Source organism: Hyla sarda, unplaced genomic scaffold (assembly GCF_029499605.1).
Source record: "Hyla sarda isolate aHylSar1 unplaced genomic scaffold, aHylSar1.hap1 scaffold_749, whole genome shotgun sequence".
Lineage (NCBI taxonomy): Eukaryota > Metazoa > Chordata > Amphibia > Anura > Hylidae > Hyla > Hyla sarda.
The window spans coordinates 612-27,750 of NW_026610772.1; the positions used below are offsets into that span (position 1 = coordinate 612).

The window sequence follows — 27,139 nt, forward strand, 5'->3', positions numbered from 1 at the left end:
CTAGAGCATTTTTACAACATTATACATAGGTGCTGAATACATAAAAAGCGACTGTTCAGCGACAGACAAGTCGCATCGGCTGAAAGTAGGCCAGAATGTCAGTCCATGTTGGAGCAGGTTTAGATACAGTCTAAAGCATAGATCTCAAAGTCTGTGCACAGAATTTAGCAAGGGCCTCGCACCTTCTGATGCATCAGGTAGGTGCACAATAGCATAGCCTAACCCTCTGTACTTTGGTCTATATTGATGCGGGACATAGACAGCCAGCTGATGACCAATCCATTAGTGCAATGGATGGCTGGAAGCATTTGTCTTTGCCTTTGCAATACCACAGAAGCAATGCATGGTCAATGTACAGCAATGACACACCTGTGTGAACAGCCAGGAGACCCCCCCCCCCCCCCCATGTTATGTTACATAGTTACATAGTTAGTACGGTCGAAAAAAGACATATGTCCATCACGTTCAACCAGGGAATTAAGGGGTAGGGGTGTGGCGCGATATTGGGGAAGGGATGAGATTTTATATTTCTTCATAAGCATTAATCTTATTTTGTCAATTAGGAACATTCAGCACCCACCCGCTATCAAGGCAGCTGCCTATCATGTCATGCCCTACCTGCACAGGTGTGCTGGCTACTCAAATGATCCAATTAAGGAGGCCATTTAGTCAGCAGCAGCAGAAGTCCTGTGCCTGGACGCTCCAACAGGGGCCAGACACAAGCAGAAGCAGAAGCAGCAGAAGCAGCAGCAGCACCACCTTTTGTTTTTTGGCTGCAGCAGCAGCAAGGCCCACAGGGCTGGCTAGCTGGCTAGCCAGCAAGCAGGTAGCAATGAAAGTAGGAATCTTTCTTTTTAACCCTGTAAGGGGGTGGTGCACTGTACCCGAAGATACTGCCATATCGGGTCAATGCATAGGGCGACGGAAGCAAGCTTCGAAATCGGCCCCCGTTCTCAAAAATCCATTTAATATATGGTCCCCAGATAGGGGACGTATCAGATATTAAACTGATAAGAACAGATACTACACTTGATCTTAGCCAAAAGGCCGAGAAGCGATAACCGTGAAAGGGGCGGGCCCAACAAGGTCCCCTTCATGGGCACTATCACTGCTTGCTGTCAGGGAGGCTGCCAGACAATTTTCCATGCACACTCTGGGCTGGGGGGCAGTCAACCACCAGTACACACAGCAGAACCTAAACCCATACCATTATTGCTAAGCAGCAAGACAGGGGCCCATTGCACTCCCACGGGGCCTTTTTAAATGCAATCCATAACCCGGATTTGCCAGGAACCCTTCTTACTCCTCCTACTTGCATGTGACACTGGGCTTAGGATCTGCATAGGAAACACACACACAAGCACACACCTACCTTTGTTGCCTGCAGATGCCTCCTTGGCTGTCCCCAAACGGTATCAAACCAACACCCACGGGAAGCTGTAAGCATAGAGGACATGCCTGCACCCCATTGGACTTACCTGTGTGGGTTAAATCCGGGTTATTTGACAACCTATGGCGGTGATGGTTCTGCTCAGGCAGAGCAGTGCTGATGCTCCTCATAAAGCTGTCGCTGCTGTGAAGGTTCTAGGTGACATCACAAATCCCTTTGGTTACATACACAACAAAGCTGGGTTGTTGTTGTTTACACTCTGCAAGGCCTGTGGAAGTGAGTGACATCATAGCACTGTAGTTCTGAGGGTTCAAGATGGATGCAACAATCTCCTGTTGCTTCTATGAAGGCCGTAATAGACGACATCACCAAACAGCTCCATAGTCACATACACAGCAAAGGAGAGATGTTGTTTACACCTAGTGATGTCAGTGGTATTGAGTGACATCACAGCACAGTGCTAAGGCTCCTGGGCCTGGACACAGCAGCGGCTGCAATATCTCAACGGAGAATACGTTTATATCTATGTGTGTGTGTGCGCATATATATATATATATATATATATATATTTCTCCGCCGAAATCACTTTTAAACCCATTTCCACCTTTTTTTCCCTTCTCTTCCTCTTACTTTTTTTTCACGTTTTTTTACGTTTTTCTCCTTTTCGCCTCTTTTCTGGGCGTATTATTCTTCTTTTTCTTCTTTTTTTTCGTCTAATGCATACCCCATCAGTGCAGCAATGCTTATTCAATACCGCCAGCAGATGGAGACACTGGGGGATAATTTTCTAAGGATTTATACTGATTTTTCCTGTCTGAATTTGTCGCACAGAAAGTTGCAGGCCAAATATGTGTGACATTTCTGCGACTTTAGCTTCTAGAGCATTTTTACAACATTATACATAGGTGCTGAATACATAAAAAGCGACTGTTCAGCGACAGACAAGTCGCATCGGCTGAAAGTAGGCCAGAATGTCAGTCCATGTTGGAGCAGGTTTAGATACAGTCTAAAGCATAGATCTCAAAGTCTGTGCACAGAATTTAGCAAGGGCCTCGCACCTTCTGATGCATCAGGTAGGTGCACAATAGCATAGCCTAACCCTCTGTACTTTGGTCTATATTGATGCGGGACATAGACAGCCAGCTGATGACCAATCCATTAGTGCAATGGATGGCTGGAAGCATTTGTCTTTGCCTTTGCAATACCACAGAAGCAATGCATGGTCAATGTACAGCAATGACACACCTGTGTGAACAGCCAGGAGACCCCCCCCCCCATGTTATGTTACATAGTTACATAGTTAGTACGGTCGAAAAAAGACATATGTCCATCACGTTCAACCAGGGAATTAAGGGGTAGGGGTGTGGCGCGATATTGGGGAAGGGATGAGATTTTATATTTCTTCATAAGCATTAATCTTATTTTGTCAATTAGGAACATTCAGCACCCACCCGCTATCAAGGCAGCTGCCTATCATGTCATGCCCTACCTGCACAGGTGTGCTGGCTACTCAAATGATCCAATTAAGGAGGCCATTTAGTCAGCAGCAGCAGAAGTCCTGTGCCTGGACGCTCCAACAGGGGCCAGACACAAGCAGAAGCAGAAGCAGCAGAAGCAGCAGCAGCACCACCTTTTGTTTTTTGGCTGCAGCAGCAGCAAGGCCCACAGGGCTGGCTAGCTGGCTAGCCAGCAAGCAGGTAGCAATGAAAGTAGGAATCTTTCTTTTTAACCCTGTAAGGGGGTGGTGCACTGTACCCGAAGATACTGCCATATCGGGTCAATGCATAGGGCGACGGAAGCAAGCTTCGAAATCGGCCCCCGTTCTCAAAAATCCATTTAATATATGGTCCCCAGATAGGGGACGTATCAGATATTAAACTGATAAGAACAGATACTACACTTGATCTTAGCCAAAAGGCCGAGAAGCGATAACCGTGAAAGGGGCGGGCCCAACAAGGTCCCCTTCATGGGCACTATCACTGCTTGCTGTCAGGGAGGCTGCCAGACAATTTTCCATGCACACTCTGGGCTGGGGGGCAGTCAACCACCAGTACACACAGCAGAACCTAAACCCATACCATTATTGCTAAGCAGCAAGACAGGGGCCCATTGCACTCCCACGGGGCCTTTTTAAATGCAATCCATAACCCGGATTTGCCAGGAACCCTTCTTACTCCTCCAACTTGCATGTGACACTGGGCTTAGGATCTGCATAGGAAACACACACACAAGCACACACCTACCTTTGTTGCCTGCAGATGCCTCCTTGGCTGTCCCCAAACGGTATCAAACCAACACCCACGGGAAGCTGTAAGCATAGAGGACATGCCTGCACCCCATTGGACTTACCTGTGTGGGTTAAATCCGGGTTATTTGACAACCTATGGCGGTGATGGTTCTGCTCAGGCAGAGCAGTGCTGATGCTCCTCATAAAGCTGTCGCTGCTGTGAAGGTTCTAGGTGACATCACAAATCCCTTTGGTTACATACACAACAAAGCTGGGTTGTTGTTGTTTACACTCTGCAAGGCCTGTGGAAGTGAGTGACATCATAGCACTGTAGTTCTGAGGGTTCAAGATGGATGCAACAATCTCCTGTTGCTTCTATGAAGGCCGTAATAGACGACATCACCAAACAGCTCCATAGTCACATACACAGCAAAGGAGAGATGTTGTTTACACCTAGTGATGTCAGTGGTATTGAGTGACATCACAGCACAGTGCTAAGGCTCCTGGGCCTGGACACAGCAGCGGCTGCAATATCTCAACGGAGAATACGTTTATATCTATGTGTGTGTGTGCGCATATATATATATATATATATATATATATATATATATATATATATATTTCTCCGCCGAAATCACTTTTAAACCCATTTCCACCTTTTTTTCCCTTCTCTTCCTCTTACTTTTTTTTCACGTTTTTTTACGTTTTTCTCCTTTTCGCCTCTTTTCTGGGCGTATTATTCTTCTTTTTCTTCTTTTTTTTCGTCTAATGCATACCCCATCAGTGCAGCAATGCTTATTCAATACCGCCAGCAGATGGAGACACTGGGGGATAATTTTCTAAGGATTTATACTGATTTTTCCTGTCTGAATTTGTCGCACAGAAAGTTGCAGGCCAAATATGTGTGACATTTCTGCGACTTTAGCTTCTAGAGCATTTTTACAACATTATACATAGGTGCTGAATACATAAAAAGCGACTGTTCAGCGACAGACAAGTCGCATCGGCTGAAAGTAGGCCAGAATGTCAGTCAATGTTGGAGCAGGTTTAGATACAGTCTAAAGCATAGATCTCAAAGTCTGTGCACAGAATTTAGCAAGGGCCTCGCACCTTCTGATGCATCAGGTAGGTGCACAATAGCATAGCCTAACCCTCTGTACTTTGGTCTATATTGATGCGGGACATAGACAGCCAGCTGATGACCAATCCATTAGTGCAATGGATGGCTGGAAGCATTTGTCTTTGCCTTTGCAATACCACAGAAGCAATGCATGGTCAATGTACAGCAATGACACACCTGTGTGAACAGCCAGGAGACACCCCCCCCCCCCCCCCCATGTTATGTTACATAGTTACATAGTTAGTACGGTCGAAAAAAGACATATGTCCATCACGTTCAACCAGGGAATTAAGGGGTAGGGGTGTGGCGCGATATTGGGGAAGGGATGAGATTTTATATTTCTTCATAAGCATTAATCTTATTTTGTCAATTAGGAACATTCAGCACCCACCCGCTATCAAGGCAGCTGCCTATCATGTCATGCCCTACCTGCACAGGTGTGCTGGCTACTCAAATGATCCAATTAAGGAGGCCATTTAGTCAGCAGCAGCAGAAGTCCTGTGCCTGGACGCTCCAACAGGGGCCAGACACAAGCAGAAGCAGAAGCAGCAGAAGCAGCAGCAGCACCACCTTTTGTTTTTTGGCTGCAGCAGCAGCAAGGCCCACAGGGCTGGCTAGCTGGCTAGCCAGCAAGCAGGTAGCAATGAAAGTAGGAATCTTTCTTTTTAACCCTGTAAGGGGGTGGTGCACTGTACCCGAAGATACTGCCATATCGGGTCAATGCATAGGGCGACGGAAGCAAGCTTCGAAATCGGCCCCCGTTCTCAAAAATCCATTTAATATATGGTCCCCAGATAGGGGACGTATCAGATATTAAACTGATAAGAACAGATACTACACTTGATCTTAGCCAAAAGGCCGAGAAGCGATAACCGTGAAAGGGGCGGGCCCAACAAGGTCCCCTTCATGGGCACTATCACTGCTTGCTGTCAGGGAGGCTGCCAGACAATTTTCCATGCACACTCTGGGCTGGGGGGCAGTCAACCACCAGTACACACAGCAGAACCTAAACCCATACCATTATTGCTAAGCAGCAAGACAGGGGCCCATTGCACTCCCACGGGGCCTTTTTAAATGCAATCCATAACCCGGATTTGCCAGGAACCCTTCTTACTCCTCCTACTTGCATGTGACACTGGGCTTAGGATCTGCATAGGAAACACACACACAAGCACACACCTACCTTTGTTGCCTGCAGATGCCTCCTTGGCTGTCCCCAAACGGTATCAAACCAACACCCACGGGAAGCTGTAAGCATAGAGGACATGCCTGCACCCCATTGGACTTACCTGTGTGGGTTAAATCCGGGTTATTTGACAACCTATGGCGGTGATGGTTCTGCTCAGGCAGAGCAGTGCTGATGCTCCTCATAAAGCTGTCGCTGCTGTGAAGGTTCTAGGTGACATCACAAATCCCTTTGGTTACATACACAACAAAGCTGGGTTGTTGTTGTTTACACTCTGCAAGGCCTGTGGAAGTGAGTGACATCATAGCACTGTAGTTCTGAGGGTTCAAGATGGATGCAACAATCTCCTGTTGCTTCTATGAAGGCCGTAATAGACGACATCACCAAACAGCTCCATAGTCACATACACAGCAAAGGAGAGATGTTGTTTACACCTAGTGATGTCAGTGGTATTGAGTGACATCACAGCACAGTGCTAAGGCTCCTGGGCCTGGACACAGCAGCGGCTGCAATATCTCAACGGAGAATACGTTTATATCTATGTGTGTGTGCGCATATATATATATATATATATATATATATATATATATATATATATATATATATATATTCTCCGCCGAAATCACTTTTAAACCCATTTCCACCTTTTTTTCCCTTCTCTTCCTCTTACTTTTTTTTCACGTTTTTTTACGTTTTTCTCCTTTTCGCCTCTTTTCTGGGCGTATTATTCTTCTTTTTCTTCTTTTTTTTCGTCTAATGCATACCCCATCAGTGCAGCAATGCTTATTCAATACCGCCAGCAGATGGAGACACTGGGGGATAATTTTCTAAGGATTTATACTGATTTTTCCTGTCTGAATTTGTCGCACAGAAAGTTGCAGGCCAAATATGTGTGACATTTCTGCGACTTTAGCTTCTAGAGCATTTTTACAACATTATACATAGGTGCTGAATACATAAAAAGCGACTGTTCAGCGACAGACAAGTCGCATCGGCTGAAAGTAGGCCAGAATGTCAGTCCATGTTGGAGCAGGTTTAGATACAGTCTAAAGCATAGATCTCAAAGTCTGTGCACAGAATTTAGCAAGGGCCTCGCACCTTCTGATGCATCAGGTAGGTGCACAATAGCATAGCCTAACCCTCTGTACTTTGGTCTATATTGATGCGGGACATAGACAGCCAGCTGATGACCAATCCATTAGTGCAATGGATGGCTGGAAGCATTTGTCTTTGCCTTTGCAATACCACAGAAGCAATGCATGGTCAATGTACAGCAATGACACACCTGTGTGAACAGCCAGGAGACCCCCCCCCCCCCCCCCCCCATGTTATGTTACATAGTTACATAGTTAGTACGGTCGAAAAAAGACATATGTCCATCACGTTCAACCAGGGAATTAAGGGGTAGGGGTGTGGCGCGATATTGGGGAAGGGATGAGATTTTATATTTCTTCATAAGCATTAATCTTATTTTGTCAATTAGGAACATTCAGCACCCACCCGCTATCAAGGCAGCTGCCTATCATGTCATGCCCTACCTGCACAGGTGTGCTGGCTACTCAAATGATCCAATTAAGGAGGCCATTTAGTCAGCAGCAGCAGAAGTCCTGTGCCTGGACGCTCCAACAGGGGCCAGACACAAGCAGAAGCAGAAGCAGCAGAAGCAGCAGCAGCACCACCTTTTGTTTTTTGGCTGCAGCAGCAGCAAGGCCCACAGGGCTGGCTAGCTGGCTAGCCAGCAAGCAGGTAGCAATGAAAGTAGGAATCTTTCTTTTTAACCCTGTAAGGGGGTGGTGCACTGTACCCGAAGATACTGCCATATCGGGTCAATGCATAGGGCGACGGAAGCAAGCTTCGAAATCGGCCCCCGTTCTCAAAAATCCATTTAATATATGGTCCCCAGATAGGGGACGTATCAGATATTAAACTGATAAGAACAGATACTACACTTGATCTTAGCCAAAAGGCCGAGAAGCGATAACCGTGAAAGGGGCGGGCCCAACAAGGTCCCCTTCATGGGCACTATCACTGCTTGCTGTCAGGGAGGCTGCCAGACAATTTTCCATGCACACTCTGGGCTGGGGGGCAGTCAACCACCAGTACACACAGCAGAACCTAAACCCATACCATTATTGCTAAGCAGCAAGACAGGGGCCCATTGCACTCCCACGGGGCCTTTTTAAATGCAATCCATAACCCGGATTTGCCAGGAACCCTTCTTACTCCTCCTACTTGCATGTGACACTGGGCTTAGGATCTGCATAGGAAACACACACACAAGCACACACCTACCTTTGTTGCCTGCAGATGCCTCCTTGGCTGTCCCCAAACGGTATCAAACCAACACCCACGGGAAGCTGTAAGCATAGAGGACATGCCTGCACCCCATTGGACTTACCTGTGTGGGTTAAATCCGGGTTATTTGACAACCTATGGCGGTGATGGTTCTGCTCAGGCAGAGCAGTGCTGATGCTCCTCATAAAGCTGTCGCTGCTGTGAAGGTTCTAGGTGACATCACAAATCCCTTTGGTTACATACACAACAAAGCTGGGTTGTTGTTGTTTACACTCTGCAAGGCCTGTGGAAGTGAGTGACATCATAGCACTGTAGTTCTGAGGGTTCAAGATGGATGCAACAATCTCCTGTTGCTTCTATGAAGGCCGTAATAGACGACATCACCAAACAGCTCCATAGTCACATACACAGCAAAGGAGAGATGTTGTTTACACCTAGTGATGTCAGTGGTATTGAGTGACATCACAGCACAGTGCTAAGGCTCCTGGGCCTGGACACAGCAGCGGCTGCAATATCTCAACGGAGAATACGTTTATATCTATGTGTGTGTGTGCGCATATATATATATATATATATATATATATATATATATATATATATATTTCTCCGCCGAAATCACTTTTAAACCCATTTCCACCTTTTTTTCCCTTCTCTTCCTCTTACTTTTTTTTCACGTTTTTTTACGTTTTTCTCCTTTTCGCCTCTTTTCTGGGCGTATTATTCTTCTTTTTCTTCTTTTTTTTCGTCTAATGCATACCCCATCAGTGCAGCAATGCTTATTCAATACCGCCAGCAGATGGAGACACTGGGGGATAATTTTCTAAGGATTTATACTGATTTTTCCTGTCTGAATTTGTCGCACAGAAAGTTGCAGGCCAAATATGTGTGACATTTCTGCGACTTTAGCTTCTAGAGCATTTTTACAACATTATACATAGGTGCTGAATACATAAAAAGCGACTGTTCAGCGACAGACAAGTCGCATCGGCTGAAAGTAGGCCAGAATGTCAGTCCATGTTGGAGCAGGTTTAGATACAGTCTAAAGCATAGATCTCAAAGTCTGTGCACAGAATTTAGCAAGGGCCTCGCACCTTCTGATGCATCAGGTAGGTGCACAATAGCATAGCCTAACCCTCTGTACTTTGGTCTATATTGATGCGGGACATAGACAGCCAGCTGATGACCAATCCATTAGTGCAATGGATGGCTGGAAGCATTTGTCTTTGCCTTTGCAATACCACAGAAGCAATGCATGGTCAATGTACAGCAATGACACACCTGTGTGAACAGCCAGGAGACCCCCCCCCCCCCCCCATGTTATGTTACATAGTTACATAGTTAGTACGGTCGAAAAAAGACATATGTCCATCACGTTCAACCAGGGAATTAAGGGGTAGGGGTGTGGCGCGATATTGGGGAAGGGATGAGATTTTATATTTCTTCATAAGCATTAATCTTATTTTGTCAATTAGGAACATTCAGCACCCACCCGCTATCAAGGCAGCTGCCTATCATGTCATGCCCTACCTGCACAGGTGTGCTGGCTACTCAAATGATCCAATTAAGGAGGCCATTTAGTCAGCAGCAGCAGAAGTCCTGTGCCTGGACGCTCCAACAGGGGCCAGACACAAGCAGAAGCAGAAGCAGCAGAAGCAGCAGCAGCACCACCTTTTGTTTTTTGGCTGCAGCAGCAGCAAGGCCCACAGGGCTGGCTAGCTGGCTAGCCAGCAAGCAGGTAGCAATGAAAGTAGGAATCTTTCTTTTTAACCCTGTAAGGGGGTGGTGCACTGTACCCGAAGATACTGCCATATCGGGTCAATGCATAGGGCGACGGAAGCAAGCTTCGAAATCGGCCCCCGTTCTCAAAAATCCATTTAATATATGGTCCCCAGATAGGGGACGTATCAGATATTAAACTGATAAGAACAGATACTACACTTGATCTTAGCCAAAAGGCCGAGAAGCGATAACCGTGAAAGGGGCGGGCCCAACAAGGTCCCCTTCATGGGCACTATCACTGCTTGCTGTCAGGGAGGCTGCCAGACAATTTTCCATGCACACTCTGGGCTGGGGGGCAGTCAACCACCAGTACACACAGCAGAACCTAAACCCATACCATTATTGCTAAGCAGCAAGACAGGGGCCCATTGCACTCCCACGGGGCCTTTTTAAATGCAATCCATAACCCGGATTTGCCAGGAACCCTTCTTACTCCTCCTACTTGCATGTGACACTGGGCTTAGGATCTGCATAGGAAACACACACACAAGCACACACCTACCTTTGTTGCCTGCAGATGCCTCCTTGGCTGTCCCCAAACGGTATCAAACCAACACCCACGGGAAGCTGTAAGCATAGAGGACATGCCTGCACCCCATTGGACTTACCTGTGTGGGTTAAATCCGGGTTATTTGACAACCTATGGCGGTGATGGTTCTGCTCAGGCAGAGCAGTGCTGATGCTCCTCATAAAGCTGTCGCTGCTGTGAAGGTTCTAGGTGACATCACAAATCCCTTTGGTTACATACACAACAAAGCTGGGTTGTTGTTGTTTACACTCTGCAAGGCCTGTGGAAGTGAGTGACATCATAGCACTGTAGTTCTGAGGGTTCAAGATGGATGCAACAATCTCCTGTTGCTTCTATGAAGGCCGTAATAGACGACATCACCAAACAGCTCCATAGTCACATACACAGCAAAGGAGAGATGTTGTTTACACCTAGTGATGTCAGTGGTATTGAGTGACATCACAGCACAGTGCTAAGGCTCCTGGGCCTGGACACAGCAGCGGCTGCAATATCTCAACGGAGAATACGTTTATATCTATGTGTGTGTGTGCGCATATATATATATATATATATATATATATATATATATATATATATTTCTCCGCCGAAATCACTTTTAAACCCATTTCCACCTTTTTTTCCCTTCTCTTCCTCTTACTTTTTTTTCACGTTTTTTTACGTTTTTCTCCTTTTCGCCTCTTTTCTGGGCGTATTATTCTTCTTTTTCTTCTTTTTTTTCGTCTAATGCATACCCCATCAGTGCAGCAATGCTTATTCAATACCGCCAGCAGATGGAGACACTGGGGGATAATTTTCTAAGGATTTATACTGATTTTTCCTGTCTGAATTTGTCGCACAGAAAGTTGCAGGCCAAATATGTGTGACATTTCTGCGACTTTAGCTTCTAGAGCATTTTTACAACATTATACATAGGTGCTGAATACATAAAAAGCGACTGTTCAGCGACAGACAAGTCGCATCGGCTGAAAGTAGGCCAGAATGTCAGTCCATGTTGGAGCAGGTTTAGATACAGTCTAAAGCATAGATCTCAAAGTCTGTGCACAGAATTTAGCAAGGGCCTCGCACCTTCTGATGCATCAGGTAGGTGCACAATAGCATAGCCTAACCCTCTGTACTTTGGTCTATATTGATGCGGGACATAGACAGCCAGCTGATGACCAATCCATTAGTGCAATGGATGGCTGGAAGCATTTGTCTTTGCCTTTGCAATACCACAGAAGCAATGCATGGTCAATGTACAGCAATGACACACCTGTGTGAACAGCCAGGAGACCCCCCCCCCCCCCCCCCCCCCATGTTATGTTACATAGTTACATAGTTAGTACGGTCGAAAAAAGACATATGTCCATCACGTTCACCTAGGGAATTAAGGGGTAGGGGTGTGGCGCGATATTGGGGAAGGGATGAGATTTTATATTTCTTCATAAGCATTAATCTTATTTTGTCAATTAGGAACATTCAGCACCCACCCGCTATCAAGGCAGCTGCCTATCATGTCATGCCCTACCTGCACAGGTGTGCTGGCTACTCAAATGATCCAATTAAGGAGGCCATTTAGTCAGCAGCAGCAGAAGTCCTGTGCCTGGACGCTCCAACAGGGGCCAGACACAAGCAGAAGCAGAAGCAGCAGCAGCAGCAGCACCACCTTTTGTTTTTTGGCTGCAGCAGCAGCAAGGCCCACAGGGCTGGCTAGCTGGCTAGCCAGCAAGCAGGTAGCAATGAAAGTAGGAATCTTTCTTTTTAACCCTGTAAGGGGGTGGTGCACTGTACCCGAAGATACTGCCATATCGGGTCAATGCATAGGGCGACGGAAGCAAGCTTCGAAATCGGCCCCCGTTCTCAAAAATCCATTTAATATATGGTCCCCAGATAGGGGACGTATCAGATATTAAACTGATAAGAACAGATACTACACTTGATCTTAGCCAAAAGGCCGAGAAGCGATAACCGTGAAAGGGGCGGGCCCAACAAGGTCCCCTTCATGGGCACTATCACTGCTTGCTGTCAGGGAGGCTGCCAGACAATTTTCCATGCACACTCTGGGCTGGGGGGCAGTCAACCACCAGTACACACAGCAGAACCTAAACCCATACCATTATTGCTAAGCAGCAAGACAGGGGCCCATTGCACTCCCACGGGGCCTTTTTAAATGCAATCCATAACCCGGATTTGCCAGGAACCCTTCTTACTCCTCCTACTTGCATGTGACACTGGGCTTAGGATCTGCATAGGAAACACACACACAAGCACACACCTACCTTTGTTGCCTGCAGATGCCTCCTTGGCTGTCCCCAAACGGTATCAAACCAACACCCACGGGAAGCTGTAAGCATAGAGGACATGCCTGCACCCCATTGGACTTACCTGTGTGGGTTAAATCCGGGTTATTTGACAACCTATGGCGGTGATGGTTCTGCTCAGGCAGAGCAGTGCTGATGCTCCTCATAAAGCTGTCGCTGCTGTGAAGGTTCTAGGTGACATCACAAATCCCTTTGGTTACATACACAACAAAGCTGGGTTGTTGTTGTTTACACTCTGCAAGGCCTGTGGAAGTGAGTGACATCATAGCACTGTAGTTCTGAGGGTTCAAGATGGATGCAACAATCTCCTGTTGCTTCTATGAAGGCCGTAATAGACGACATCACCAAACAGCTCCATAGTCACATACACAGCAAAGGAGAGATGTTGTTTACACCTAGTGATGTCAGTGGTATTGAGTGACATCACAGCACAGTGCTAAGGCTCCTGGGCCTGGACACAGCAGCGGCTGCAATATCTCAACGGAGAATACGTTTATATCTATGTGTGTGTGTGCGCATATATATATATATATATATATATATATATATATATATATATATATATATATATATTTCTCCGCCGAAATCACTTTTAAACCCATTTCCACCTTTTTTTCCCTTCTCTTCCTCTTACTTTTTTTTCACGTTTTTTTACGTTTTTCTCCTTTTCGCCTCTTTTCTGGGCGTATTATTCTTCTTTTTCTTCTTTTTTTTCGTCTAATGCATACCCCATCAGTGCAGCAATGCTTATTCAATACCGCCAGCAGATGGAGACACTGGGGGATAATTTTCTAAGGATTTATACTGATTTTTCCTGTCTGAATTTGTCGCACAGAAAGTTGCAGGCCAAATATGTGTGACATTTCTGCGACTTTAGCTTCTAGAGCATTTTTACAACATTATACATAGGTGCTGAATACATAAAAAGCGACTGTTCAGCGACAGACAAGTCGCATCGGCTGAAAGTAGGCCAGAATGTCAGTCCATGTTGGAGCAGGTTTAGATACAGTCTAAAGCATAGATCTCAAAGTCTGTGCACAGAATTTAGCAAGGGCCTCGCACCTTCTGATGCATCAGGTAGGTGCACAATAGCATAGCCTAACCCTCTGTACTTTGGTCTATATTGATGCGGGACATAGACAGCCAGCTGATGACCAATCCATTAGTGCAATGGATGGCTGGAAGCATTTGTCTTTGCCTTTGCAATACCACAGAAGCAATGCATGGTCAATGTACAGCAATGACACACCTGTGTGAACAGCCAGGAGACCCCCCCCCCCCCCCCATGTTATGTTACATAGTTACATAGTTAGTACGGTCGAAAAAAGACATATGTCCATCACGTTCAACCAGGGAATTAAGGGGTAGGGGTGTGGCGCGATATTGGGGAAGGGATGAGATTTTATATTTCTTCATAAGCATTAATCTTATTTTGTCAATTAGGAACATTCAGCACCCACCCGCTATCAAGGCAGCTGCCTATCATGTCATGCCCTACCTGCACAGGTGTGCTGGCTACTCAAATGATCCAATTAAGGAGGCCATTTAGTCAGCAGCAGCAGAAGTCCTGTGCCTGGACGCTCCAACAGGGGCCAGACACAAGCAGAAGCAGAAGCAGCAGAAGCAGCAGCAGCACCACCTTTTGTTTTTTGGCTGCAGCAGCAGCAAGGCCCACAGGGCTGGCTAGCTGGCTAGCCAGCAAGCAGGTAGCAATGAAAGTAGGAATCTTTCTTTTTAACCCTGTAAGGGGGTGGTGCACTGTACCCGAAGATACTGCCATATCGGGTCAATGCATAGGGCGACGGAAGCAAGCTTCGAAATCGGCCCCCGTTCTCAAAAATCCATTTAATATATGGTCCCCAGATAAGGGACGTATCAGATATTAAACTGATAAGAACAGATACTACACTTGATCTTAGCCAAAAGGCCGAGAAGCGATAACCGTGAAAGGGGCGGGCCCAACAAGGTCCCCTTCATGGGCACTATCACTGCTTGCTGTCAGGGAGGCTGCCAGACAATTTTCCATGCACACTCTGGGCTGGGGGGCAGTCAACCACCAGTACACACAGCAGAACCTAAACCCATACCATTATTGCTAAGCAGCAAGACAGGGGCCCATTGCACTCCCACGGGGCCTTTTTAAATGCAATCCATAACCCGGATTTGCCAGGAACCCTTCTTACTCCTCCTACTTGCATGTGACACTGGGCTTAGGATCTGCATAGGAAACACACACACAAGCACACACCTACCTTTGTTGCCTGCAGATGCCTCCTTGGCTGTCCCCAAACGGTATCAAACCAACACCCACGGGAAGCTGTAAGCATAGAGGACATGCCTGCACCCCATTGGACTTACCTGTGTGGGTTAAATCCGGGTTATTTGACAACCTATGGCGGTGATGGTTCTGCTCAGGCAGAGCAGTGCTGATGCTCCTCATAAAGCTGTCGCTGCTGTGAAGGTTCTAGGTGACATCACAAATCCCTTTGGTTACATACACAACAAAGCTGGGTTGTTGTTGTTTACACTCTGCAAGGCCTGTGGAAGTGAGTGACATCATAGCACTGTAGTTCTGAGGGTTCAAGATGGATGCAACAATCTCCTGTTGCTTCTATGAAGGCCGTAATAGACGACATCACCAAACAGCTCCATAGTCACATACACAGCAAAGGAGAGATGTTGTTTACACCTAGTGATGTCAGTGGTATTGAGTGACATCACAGCACAGTGCTAAGGCTCCTGGGCCTGGACACAGCAGCGGCTGCAATATCTCAACGGAGAATACGTTTATATCTATGTGTGTGTGCGCATATATATATATATATATATATATATATATATATATATATATATATATATTTCTCCGCCGAAATCACTTTTAAACCCATTTCCACCTTTTTTTCCCTTCTCTTCCTCTTACTTTTTTTTCACGTTTTTTTACGTTTTTCTCCTTTTCGCCTCTTTTCTGGGCGTATTATTCTTCTTTTTCTTCTTTTTTTTCGTCTAATGCATACCCCATCAGTGCAGCAATGCTTATTCAATACCGCCAGCAGATGGAGACACTGGGGGATAATTTTCTAAGGATTTATACTGATTTTTCCTGTCTGAATTTGTCGCACAGAAAGTTGCAGGCCAAATATGTGTGACATTTCTGCGACTTTAGCTTCTAGAGCATTTTTACAACATTATACATAGGTGCTGAATACATAAAAAGCGACTGTTCAGCGACAGACAAGTCGCATCGGCTGAAAGTAGGCCAGAATGTCAGTCCATGTTGGAGCAGGTTTAGATACAGTCTAAAGCATAGATCTCAAAGTCTGTGCACAGAATTTAGCAAGGGCCTCGCACCTTCTGATGCATCAGGTAGGTGCACAATAGCATAGCCTAACCCTCTGTACTTTGGTCTATATTGATGCGGGACATAGACAGCCAGCTGATGACCAATCCATTAGTGCAATGGATGGCTGGAAGCATTTGTCTTTGCCTTTGCAATACCACAGAAGCAATGCATGGTCAATGTACAGCAATGACACACCTGTGTGAACAGCCAGGAGACCCCCCCCCCCCCCCCCCCCCATGTTATGTTACATAGTTACATAGTTAGTACGGTCGAAAAAAGACATATGTCCATCACGTTCAACCAGGGAATTAAGGGGTAGGGGTGTGGCGCGATATTGGGGAAGGGATGAGATTTTATATTTCTTCATAAGCATTAATCTTATTTTGTCAATTAGGAACATTCAGCACCCACCCGCTATCAAGGCAGCTGCCTATCATGTCATGCCCTACCTGCACAGGTGTGCTGGCTACTCAAATGATCCAATTAAGGAGGCCATTTAGTCAGCAGCAGCAGAAGTCCTGTGCCTGGACGCTCCAACAGGGGCCAGACACAAGCAGAAGCAGAAGCAGCAGCAGCACCACCTTTTGTTTTTTGGCTGCAGCAGCAGCAAGGCCCACAGGGCTGGCTAGCTGGCTAGCCAGCAAGCAGGTAGCAATGAAAGTAGGAATCTTTCTTTTTAACCCTGTAAGGGGGTGGTGCACTGTACCCGAAGATACTGCCATATCGGGTCAATGCATAGGGCGACGGAAGCAAGCTTCGAAATCGGCCCCCGTTCTCAAAAATCCATTTAATATATGGTCCCCAGATAGGGGACGTATCAGATATTAAACTGATAAGAACAGATACTACACTTGATCTTAGCCAAAAGGCCGAGAAGCGATAACCGTGAAAGGGGCGGGCCCAACAAGGTCCCCTTCATGGGCACTATCACTGCTTGCTGTCAGGGAGGCTGCCAGACAATTTTCCATGCACACTCTGGGCTGGGGGGCAGTCAACCACCAGTACACACAGCAGAACCTAAACCCATACCATTATTGCTAAGCAGCAAGACAGGGGCCCATTGCACTCCCACGGGGCCTTTTTAAATGCAATCCATAACCCGGATTTGCCAGGAACCCTTCTTACTCCTCCTACTTGCATGTGACACTGGGCTTAGGATCTGCATAGGAAACACACACACAAGCACACACCTACCTTTGTTGCCTGCAGATGCCTCCTTGGCTGTCCCCAAACGGTATCAAACCAACACCCACGGGAAGCTGTAAGCATAGAGGACATGCCTGCACCCCATTGGACTTACCTGTGTGGGTTAAATCCGGGTTATTTGACAACCTATGGCGGTGATGGTTCTGCTCAGGCAGAGCAGTGCTGATGCTCCTCATAAAGCTGTCGCTGCTGTGAAGGTTCTAGGTGACATCACAAATCCCTTTGGTTACATACACAACAAAGCTGGGTTGTTGTTGTTTACACTCTGCAAGGCCTGTGGAAGTGAGTGACATCATAGCACTGTAGTTCTGAGGGTTCAAGATGGATGCAACAATCTCCTGTTGCTTCTATGAAGGCCGTAATAGACGACATCACCAAACAGCTCCATAGTCACATACACAGCAAAGGAGAGATGTTGTTTACACCTAGTGATGTCAGTGGTATTGAGTGACATCACAGCACAGTGCTAAGGCTCCTGGGCCTGGACACAGCAGCGGCTGCAATATCTCAACGGAGAATACGTTTATATCTATGTGTGTGTGTGCGCATATATATATATATATATATATATATATATATATATATATATATATATATATTTCTCCGCCGAAATCACTTTTAAACCCATTTCCACCTTTTTTTCCCTTCTCTTCCTCTTACTTTTTTTTCACGTTTTTTTACGTTTTTCTCCTTTTCGCCTCTTTTCTGGGCGTATTATTCTTCTTTTTCTTCTTTTTTTTCGTCTAATGCATACCCCATCAGTGCAGCAATGCTTATTCAATACCGCCAGCAGATGGAGACACTGGGGGATAATTTTCTAAGGATTTATACTGATTTTTCCTGTCTGAATTTGTCGCACAGAAAGTTGCAGGCCAAATATGTGTGACATTTCTGCGACTTTAGCTTCTAGAGCATTTTTACAACATTATACATAGGTGCTGAATACATAAAAAGCGACTGTTCAGCGACAGACAAGTCGCATCGGCTGAAAGTAGGCCAGAATGTCAGTCCATGTTGGAGCAGGTTTAGATACAGTCTAAAGCATAGATCTCAAAGTCTGTGCACAGAATTTAGCAAGGGCCTCGCACCTTCTGATGCATCAGGTAGGTGCACAATAGCATAGCCTAACCCTCTGTACTTTGGTCTATATTGATGCGGGACATAGACAGCCAGCTGATGACCAATCCATTAGTGCAATGGATGGCTGGAAGCATTTGTCTTTGCCTTTGCAATACCACAGAAGCAATGCATGGTCAATGTACAGCAATGACACACCTGTGTGAACAGCCAGGAGACCCCCCCCCCCCCCCCCATGTTATGTTACATAGTTACATAGTTAGTACGGTCGAAAAAAGACATATGTCCATCACGTTCAACCAGGGAATTAAGGGGTAGGGGTGTGGCGCGATATTGGGGAAGGGATGAGATTTTATATTTCTTCATAAGCATTAATCTTATTTTGTCAATTAGGAACATTCAGCACCCACCCGCTATCAAGGCAGCTGCCTATCATGTCATGCCCTACCTGCACAGGTGTGCTGGCTACTCAAATGATCCAATTAAGGAGGCCATTTAGTCAGCAGCAGCAGAAGTCCTGTGCCTGGACGCTCCAACAGGGGCCAGACACAAGCAGAAGCAGAAGCAGCAGAAGCAGCAGCAGCAGCAGCACCACCTTTTGTTTTTTGGCTGCAGCAGCAGCAAGGCCCACAGGGCTGGCTAGCTGGCTAGCCAGCAAGCAGGTAGCAATGAAAGTAGGAATCTTTCTTTTTAACCCTGTAAGGGGGTGGTGCACTGTACCCGAAGATACTGCCATATCGGGTCAATGCATAGGGCGACGGAAGCAAGCTTCGAAATCGGCCCCCGTTCTCAAAAATCCATTTAATATATGGTCCCCAGATAGGGGACGTATCAGATATTAAACTGATAAGAACAGATACTACACTTGATCTTAGCCAAAAGGCCGAGAAGCGATAACCGTGAAAGGGGCGGGCCCAACAAGGTCCCCTTCATGGGCACTATCACTGCTTGCTGTCAGGGAGGCTGCCAGACAATTTTCCATGCACACTCTGGGCTGGGGGGCAGTCAACCACCAGTACACACAGCAGAACCTAAACCCATACCATTATTGCTAAGCAGCAAGACAGGGGCCCATTGCACTCCCACGGGGCCTTTTTAAATGCAATCCATAACCCGGATTTGCCAGGAACCCTTCTTACTCCTCCTACTTGCATGTGACACTGGGCTTAGGATCTGCATAGGAAACACACACACAAGCACACACCTACCTTTGTTGCCTGCAGATGCCTCCTTGGCTGTCCCCAAACGGTATCAAACCAACACCCACGGGAAGCTGTAAGCATAGAGGACATGCCTGCACCCCATTGGACTTACCTGTGTGGGTTAAATCCGGGTTATTTGACAACCTATGGCGGTGATGGTTCTGCTCAGGCAGAGCAGTGCTGATGCTCCTCATAAAGCTGTCGCTGCTGTGAAGGTTCTAGGTGACATCACAAATCCCTTTGGTTACATACACAACAAAGCTGGGTTGTTGTTGTTTACACTCTGCAAGGCCTGTGGAAGTGAGTGACATCATAGCACTGTAGTTCTGAGGGTTCAAGATGGATGCAACAATCTCCTGTTGCTTCTATGAAGGCCGTAATAGACGACATCACCAAACAGCTCCATAGTCACATACACAGCAAAGGAGAGATGTTGTTTACACCTAGTGATGTCAGTGGTATTGAGTGACATCACAGCACAGTGCTAAGGCTCCTGGGCCTGGACACAGCAGCGGCTGCAATATCTCAACGGAGAATACGTTTATATCTATGTGTGTGTGTGCGCATATATATATATATATATATATATATATATATATATATATATATATTTCTCCGCCGAAATCACTTTTAAACCCATTTCCTTTTTTCCCTTCTCTTCCTCTTACTTTTTTTTCACGTTTTTTTACGTTTTTCTCCTTTTCGCCTCTTTTCTGGGCGTATTATTCTTCTTTTTCTTCTTTTTTTTCGTCTAATGCATACCCCATCAGTGCAGCAATGCTTATTCAATACCGCCAGCAGATGGAGACACTGGGGGATAATTTTCTAAGGATTTATACTGATTTTTCCTGTCTGAATTTGTCGCACAGAAAGTTGCAGGCCAAATATGTGTGACATTTCTGCGACTTTAGCTTCTAGAGCATTTTTACAACATTATACATAGGTGCTGAATACATAAAAAGCGACTGTTCAGCGACAGACAAGTCGCATCGGCTGAAAGTAGGCCAGAATGTCAGTCCATGTTGGAGCAGGTTTAGATACAGTCTAAAGCATAGATCTCAAAGTCTGTGCACAGAATTTAGCAAGGGCCTCGCACCTTCTGATGCATCAGGTAGGTGCACAATAGCATAGCCTAACCCTCTGTACTTTGGTCTATATTGATGCGGGACATAGACAGCCAGCTGATGACCAATCCATTAGTGCAATGGATGGCTGGAAGCATTTGTCTTTGCCTTTGCAATACCACAGAAGCAATGCATGGTCAATGTACAGCAATGACACACCTGTGTGAACAGCCAGGAGACCCCCCCCCCCCCCCCCCCCCCCATGTTATGTTACATAGTTACATAGTTAGTACGGTCGAAAAAAGACATATGTCCATCACGTTCAACCAGGGAATTAAGGGGTAGGGGTGTGGCGCGATATTGGGGAAGGGATGAGATTTTATATTTCTTCATAAGCATTAATCTTATTTTGTCAATTAGGAACATTCAGCACCCACCCGCTATCAAGGCAGCTGCCTATCATGTCATGCCCTACCTGCACAGGTGTGCTGGCTACTCAAATGATCCAATTAAGGAGGCCATTTAGTCAGCAGCAGCAGAAGTCCTGTGCCTGGACGCTCCAACAGGGGCCAGACACAAGCAGAAGCAGAAGCAGCAGAAGCAGCAGCAGCACCACCTTTTGTTTTTTGGCTGCAGCAGCAGCAAGGCCCACAGGGCTGGCTAGCTGGCTAGCCAGCAAGCAGGTAGCAATGAAAGTAGGAATCTTTCTTTTTAACCCTGTAAGGGGGTGGTGCACTGTACCCGAAGATACTGCCATATCGGGTCAATGCATAGGGCGACGGAAGCAAGCTTCGAAATCGGCCCCCGTTCTCAAAAATCCATTTAATATATGGTCCCCAGATAGGGGACGTATCAGATATTAAACTGATAAGAACAGATACTACACTTGATCTTAGCCAAAAGGCCGAGAAGCGATAACCGTGAAAGGGGCGGGCCCAACAAGGTCCCCTTCATGGGCACTATCACTGCTTGCTGTCAGGGAGGCTGCCAGACAATTTTCCATGCACACTCTGGGCTGGGGGGCAGTCAACCACCAGTACACACAGCAGAACCTAAACCCATACCATTATTGCTAAGCAGCAAGACAGGGGCCCATTGCACTCCCACGGGGCCTTTTTAAATGCAATCCATAACCCGGATTTGCCAGGAACCCTTCTTACTCCTCCTACTTGCATGTGACACTGGGCTTAGGATCTGCATAGGAAACACACACACAAGCACACACCTACCTTTGTTGCCTGCAGATGCCTCCTTGGCTGTCCCCAAACGGTATCAAACCAACACCCACGGGAAGCTGTAAGCATAGAGGACATGCCTGCACCCCATTGGACTTACCTGTGTGGGTTAAATCCGGGTTATTTGACAACCTATGGCGGTGATGGTTCTGCTCAGGCAGAGCAGTGCTGATGCTCCTCATAAAGCTGTCGCTGCTGTGAAGGTTCTAGGTGACATCACAAATCCCTTTGGTTACATACACAACAAAGCTGGGTTGTTGTTGTTTACACTCTGCAAGGCCTGTGGAAGTGAGTGACATCATAGCACTGTAGTTCTGAGGGTTCAAGATGGATGCAACAATCTCCTGTTGCTTCTATGAAGGCCGTAATAGACGACATCACCAAACAGCTCCATAGTCACATACACAGCAAAGGAGAGATGTTGTTTACACCTAGTGATGTCAGTGGTATTGAGTGACATCACAGCACAGTGCTAAGGCTCCTGGGCCTGGACACAGCAGCGGCTGCAATATCTCAACGGAGAATACGTTTATATCTATGTGTGTGTGTGCGCATATATATATATATATATATATATATATATATATATATATATATTTCTCCGCCGAAATCACTTTTAAACCCATTTCCACCTTTTTTTCCCTTCTCTTCCTCTTACTTTTTTTTCACGTTTTTTTACGTTTTTCTCCTTTTCGCCTCTTTTCTGGGCGTATTATTCTTCTTTTTCTTCTTTTTTTTCGTCTAATGCATACCCCATCAGTGCAGCAATGCTTATTCAATACCGCCAGCAGATGGAGACACTGGGGGATAATTTTCTAAGGATTTATACTGATTTTTCCTGTCTGAATTTGTCGCACAGAAAGTTGCAGGCCAAATATGTGTGACATTTCTGCGACTTTAGCTTCTAGAGCATTTTTACAACATTATACATAGGTGCTGAATACATAAAAAGCGACTGTTCAGCGACAGACAAGTCGCATCGGCTGAAAGTAGGCCAGAATGTCAGTCCATGTTGGAGCAGGTTTAGATACAGTCTAAAGCATAGATCTCAAAGTCTGTGCACAGAATTTAGCAAGGGCCTCGCACCTTCTGATGCATCAGGTAGGTGCACAATAGCATAGCCTAACCCTCTGTACTTTGGTCTATATTGATGCGGGACATAGACAGCCAGCTGATGACCAATCCATTAGTGCAATGGATGGCTGGAAGCATTTGTCTTTGCCTTTGCAATACCACAGAAGCAATGCATGGTCAATGTACAGCAATGACACACCTGTGTGAACAGCCAGGAGACCCCCCCCCCCCCCCCCCCCCCCATGTTATGTTACATAGTTACATAGTTAGTACGGTCGAAAAAAGACATATGTCCATCACGTTCAACCAGGGAATTAAGGGGTAGGGGTGTGGCGCGATATTGGGGAAGGGATGAGATTTTATATTTCTTCATAAGCATTAATCTTATTTTGTCAATTAGGAACATTCAGCACCCACCCGCTATCAAGGCAGCTGCCTATCATGTCATGCCCTACCTGCACAGGTGTGCTGGCTACTCAAATGATCCAATTAAGGAGGCCATTTAGTCAGCAGCAGCAGAAGTCCTGTGCCTGGACGCTCCAACAGGGGCCAGACACAAGCAGAAGCAGAAGCAGCAGAAGCAGCAGCAGCACCACCTTTTGTTTTTTGGCTGCAGCAGCAGCAAGGCCCACAGGGCTGGCTAGCTGGCTAGCCAGCAAGCAGGTAGCAATGAAAGTAGGAATCTTTCTTTTTAACCCTGTAAGGGGGTGGTGCACTGTACCCGAAGATACTGCCATATCGGGTCAATGCATAGGGCGACGGAAGCAAGCTTCGAAATCGGCCCCCGTTCTCAAAAATCCATTTAATATATGGTCCCCAGATAGGGGACGTATCAGATATTAAACTGATAAGAACAGATACTACACTTGATCTTAGCCAAAAGGCCGAGAAGCGATAACCGTGAAAGGGGCGGGCCCAACAAGGTCCCCTTCATGGGCACTATCACTGCTTGCTGTCAGGGAGGCTGCCAGACAATTTTCCATGCACACTCTGGGCTGGGGGGCAGTCAACCACCAGTACACACAGCAGAACCTAAACCCATACCATTATTGCTAAGCAGCAAGACAGGGGCCCATTGCACTCCCACGGGGCCTTTTTAAATGCAATCCATAACCCGGATTTGCCAGGAACCCTTCTTACTCCTCCTACTTGCATGTGACACTGGGCTTAGGATCTGCATAGGAAACACACACACAAGCACACACCTACCTTTGTTGCCTGCAGATGCCTCCTTGGCTGTCCCCAAACGGTATCAAACCAACACCCACGGGAAGCTGTAAGCATAGAGGACATGCCTGCACCCCATTGGACTTACCTGTGTGGGTTAAATCCGGGTTATTTGACAACCTATGGCGGTGATGGTTCTGCTCAGGCAGAGCAGTGCTGATGCTCCTCATAAAGCTGTCGCTGCTGTGAAGGTTCTAGGTGACATCACAAATCCCTTTGGTTACATACACAACAAAGCTGGGTTGTTGTTGTTTACACTCTGCAAGGCCTGTGGAAGTGAGTGACATCATAGCACTGTAGTTCTGAGGGTTCAAGATGGATGCAACAATCTCCTGTTGCTTCTATGAAGGCCGTAATAGACGACATCACCAAACAGCTCCATAGTCACATACACAGCAAAGGAGAGATGTTGTTTACACCTAGTGATGTCAGTGGTATTGAGTGACATCACAGCACAGTGCTAAGGCTCCTGGGCCTGGACACAGCAGCGGCTGCAATATCTCAACGGAGAATACGTTTATATCTATGTGTGTGTGTGCGCATATATATATATATATATATATATATATATATATATTTCTCCGCCGAAATCACTTTTAAACCCATTTCCACCTTTTTTTCCCTTCTCTTCCTCTTACTTTTTTTTCACGTTTTTTTACGTTTTTCTCCTTTTCGCCTCTTTTCTGGGCGTATTATTCTTCTTTTTCTTCTTTTTTTTCGTCTAATGCATACCCCATCAGTGCAGCAATGCTTATTCAATACCGCCAGCAGATGGAGACACTGGGGGATAATTTTCTAAGGATTTATACTGATTTTTCCTGTCTGAATTTGTCGCACAGAAAGTTGCAGGCCAAATATGTGTGACATTTCTGCGACTTTAGCTTCTAGAGCATTTTTACAACATTATACATAGGTGCTGAATACATAAAAAGCGACTGTTCAGCGACAGACAAGTCGCATCGGCTGAAAGTAGGCCAGAATGTCAGTCCATGTTGGAGCAGGTTTAGATACAGTCTAAAGCATAGATCTCAAAGTCTGTGCACAGAATTTAGCAAGGGCCTCGCACCTTCTGATGCATCAGGTAGGTGCACAATAGCATAGCCTAACCCTCTGTACTTTGGTCTATATTGATGCGGGACATAGACAGCCAGCTGATGACCAATCCATTAGTGCAATGGATGGCTGGAAGCATTTGTCTTTGCCTTTGCAATACCACAGAAGCAATGCATGGTCAATGTACAGCAATGACACACCTGTGTGAACAGCCAGGAGACCCCCCCCCCCCCCCCCATGTTATGTTACATAGTTACATAGTTAGTACGGTCGAAAAAAGACATATGTCCATCACGTTCAACCAGGGAATTAAGGGGTAGGGGTGTGGCGCGATATTGGGGAAGGGATGAGATTTTATATTTCTTCATAAGCATTAATCTTATTTTGTCAATTAGGAACATTCAGCACCCACCCGCTATCAAGGCAGCTGCCTATCATGTCATGCCCTACCTGCACAGGTGTGCTGGCTACTCAAATGATCCAATTAAGGAGGCCATTTAGTCAGCAGCAGCAGAAGTCCTGTGCCTGGACGCTCCAACAGGGGCCAGACACAAGCAGAAGCAGAAGCAGCAGAAGCAGCAGCAGCACCACCTTTTGTTTTTTGGCTGCAGCAGCAGCAAGGCCCACAGGGCTGGCTAGCTGGCTAGCCAGCAAGCAGGTAGCAATGAAAGTAGGAATCTTTCTTTTTAACCCTGTAAGGGGGTGGTGCACTGTACCCGAAGATACTGCCATATCGGGTCAATGCATAGGGCGACGGAAGCAAGCTTCGAAATCGGCCCCCGTTCTCAAAAATCCATTTAATATATGGTCCCCAGATAGGGGACGTATCAGATATTAAACTGATAAGAACAGATACTACACTTGATCTTAGCCAAAAGGCCGAGAAGCGATAACCGTGAAAGGGGCGGGCCCAACAAGGTCCCCTTCATGGGCACTATCACTTCTTGCTGTCAGGGAGGCTGCCAGACAATTTTCCATGCACACTCTGGGCTGGGGGGCAGTCAACCACCAGTACACACAGCAGAACCTAAACCCATACCATTATTGCTAAGCAGCAAGACAGGGGCCCATTGCACTCCCACGGGGCCTTTTTAAATGCAATCCATAACCCGGATTTGCCAGGAACCCTTCTTACTCCTCCTACTTGCATGTGACACTGGGCTTAGGATCTGCATAGGAAACACACACACAAGCACACACCTACCTTTGTTGCCTGCAGATGCCTCCTTGGCTGTCCCCAAACGGTATCAAACCAACACCCACGGGAAGCTGTAAGCATAGAGGACATGCCTGCACCCCATTGGACTTACCTGTGTGGGTTAAATCCGGGTTATTTGACAACCTATGGCGGTGATGGTTCTGCTCAGGCAGAGCAGTGCTGATGCTCCTCATAAAGCTGTCGCTGCTGTGAAGGTTCTAGGTGACATCACAAATCCCTTTGGTTACATACACAACAAAGCTGGGTTGTTGTTGTTTACACTCTGCAAGGCCTGTGGAAGTCAGTGACATCATAGCACTGTAGTTCTGAGGGTTCAAGATGGATGCAACAATCTCCTGTTGCTTCTATGAAGGCCGTAATAGACGACATCACCAAACAGCTCCATAGTCACATACACAGCAAAGGAGAGATGTTGTTTACACCTAGTGATGTCAGTGGTATTGAGTGACATCACAGCACAGTGCTAAGGCTCCTGGGCCTGGACACAGCAGCGGCTGCAATATCTCAACGGAGAATACGTTTATATCTATGTGTGTGTGTGCGCATATATATATATATATATATATATATATATATATATATATATATATATATATATATATTTCTCCGCCGAAAT

The 27,139-nt window shown here is 46.3% G+C and overlaps 12 non-coding genes across 12 annotated transcripts; all 12 read right to left on the reverse strand.

Annotated features, from left to right (window-relative positions):
- Window positions 1-868: 868 nt before the first annotated feature.
- Window positions 869-1,059, reverse strand: LOC130345281 (U2 spliceosomal RNA). The gene has a single exon (XR_008884011.1). It is a non-coding gene; the product is annotated as a U2 spliceosomal RNA (small nuclear RNA).
- A 2,070-nt stretch (window positions 1,060-3,129) lies between these two features.
- LOC130345293 (U2 spliceosomal RNA) lies at window positions 3,130-3,320 on the reverse strand. Its single transcript, XR_008884023.1, has one exon. It is a non-coding gene; the product is annotated as a U2 spliceosomal RNA (small nuclear RNA).
- A 2,096-nt stretch (window positions 3,321-5,416) lies between these two features.
- On the reverse strand, window positions 5,417-5,607 carry LOC130345305 (U2 spliceosomal RNA). Its single transcript, XR_008884036.1, has one exon. It is a non-coding gene; the product is annotated as a U2 spliceosomal RNA (small nuclear RNA).
- Window positions 5,608-7,711: 2,104 nt separating this feature from the next.
- Window positions 7,712-7,902, reverse strand: LOC130345317 (U2 spliceosomal RNA). Its single transcript, XR_008884048.1, has one exon. It is a non-coding gene; the product is annotated as a U2 spliceosomal RNA (small nuclear RNA).
- A 2,093-nt stretch (window positions 7,903-9,995) lies between these two features.
- On the reverse strand, window positions 9,996-10,186 carry LOC130345249 (U2 spliceosomal RNA). The gene has a single exon (XR_008883986.1). It is a non-coding gene; the product is annotated as a U2 spliceosomal RNA (small nuclear RNA).
- Window positions 10,187-12,280: 2,094 nt separating this feature from the next.
- LOC130345262 (U2 spliceosomal RNA) lies at window positions 12,281-12,471 on the reverse strand. Its single transcript, XR_008883997.1, has one exon. It is a non-coding gene; the product is annotated as a U2 spliceosomal RNA (small nuclear RNA).
- A 2,103-nt stretch (window positions 12,472-14,574) lies between these two features.
- On the reverse strand, window positions 14,575-14,765 carry LOC130345256 (U2 spliceosomal RNA). The gene has a single exon (XR_008883992.1). It is a non-coding gene; the product is annotated as a U2 spliceosomal RNA (small nuclear RNA).
- A 2,091-nt stretch (window positions 14,766-16,856) lies between these two features.
- Window positions 16,857-17,047, reverse strand: LOC130345272 (U2 spliceosomal RNA). Its single transcript, XR_008884003.1, has one exon. It is a non-coding gene; the product is annotated as a U2 spliceosomal RNA (small nuclear RNA).
- Window positions 17,048-19,153: 2,106 nt separating this feature from the next.
- LOC130345273 (U2 spliceosomal RNA) lies at window positions 19,154-19,344 on the reverse strand. Its single transcript, XR_008884004.1, has one exon. It is a non-coding gene; the product is annotated as a U2 spliceosomal RNA (small nuclear RNA).
- Window positions 19,345-21,440: 2,096 nt separating this feature from the next.
- On the reverse strand, window positions 21,441-21,631 carry LOC130345274 (U2 spliceosomal RNA). Its single transcript, XR_008884005.1, has one exon. It is a non-coding gene; the product is annotated as a U2 spliceosomal RNA (small nuclear RNA).
- Window positions 21,632-23,729: 2,098 nt separating this feature from the next.
- On the reverse strand, window positions 23,730-23,920 carry LOC130345275 (U2 spliceosomal RNA). Its single transcript, XR_008884006.1, has one exon. It is a non-coding gene; the product is annotated as a U2 spliceosomal RNA (small nuclear RNA).
- A 2,084-nt stretch (window positions 23,921-26,004) lies between these two features.
- Window positions 26,005-26,195, reverse strand: LOC130345276 (U2 spliceosomal RNA). The gene has a single exon (XR_008884007.1). It is a non-coding gene; the product is annotated as a U2 spliceosomal RNA (small nuclear RNA).
- Window positions 26,196-27,139: the final 944 nt, after the last annotated feature.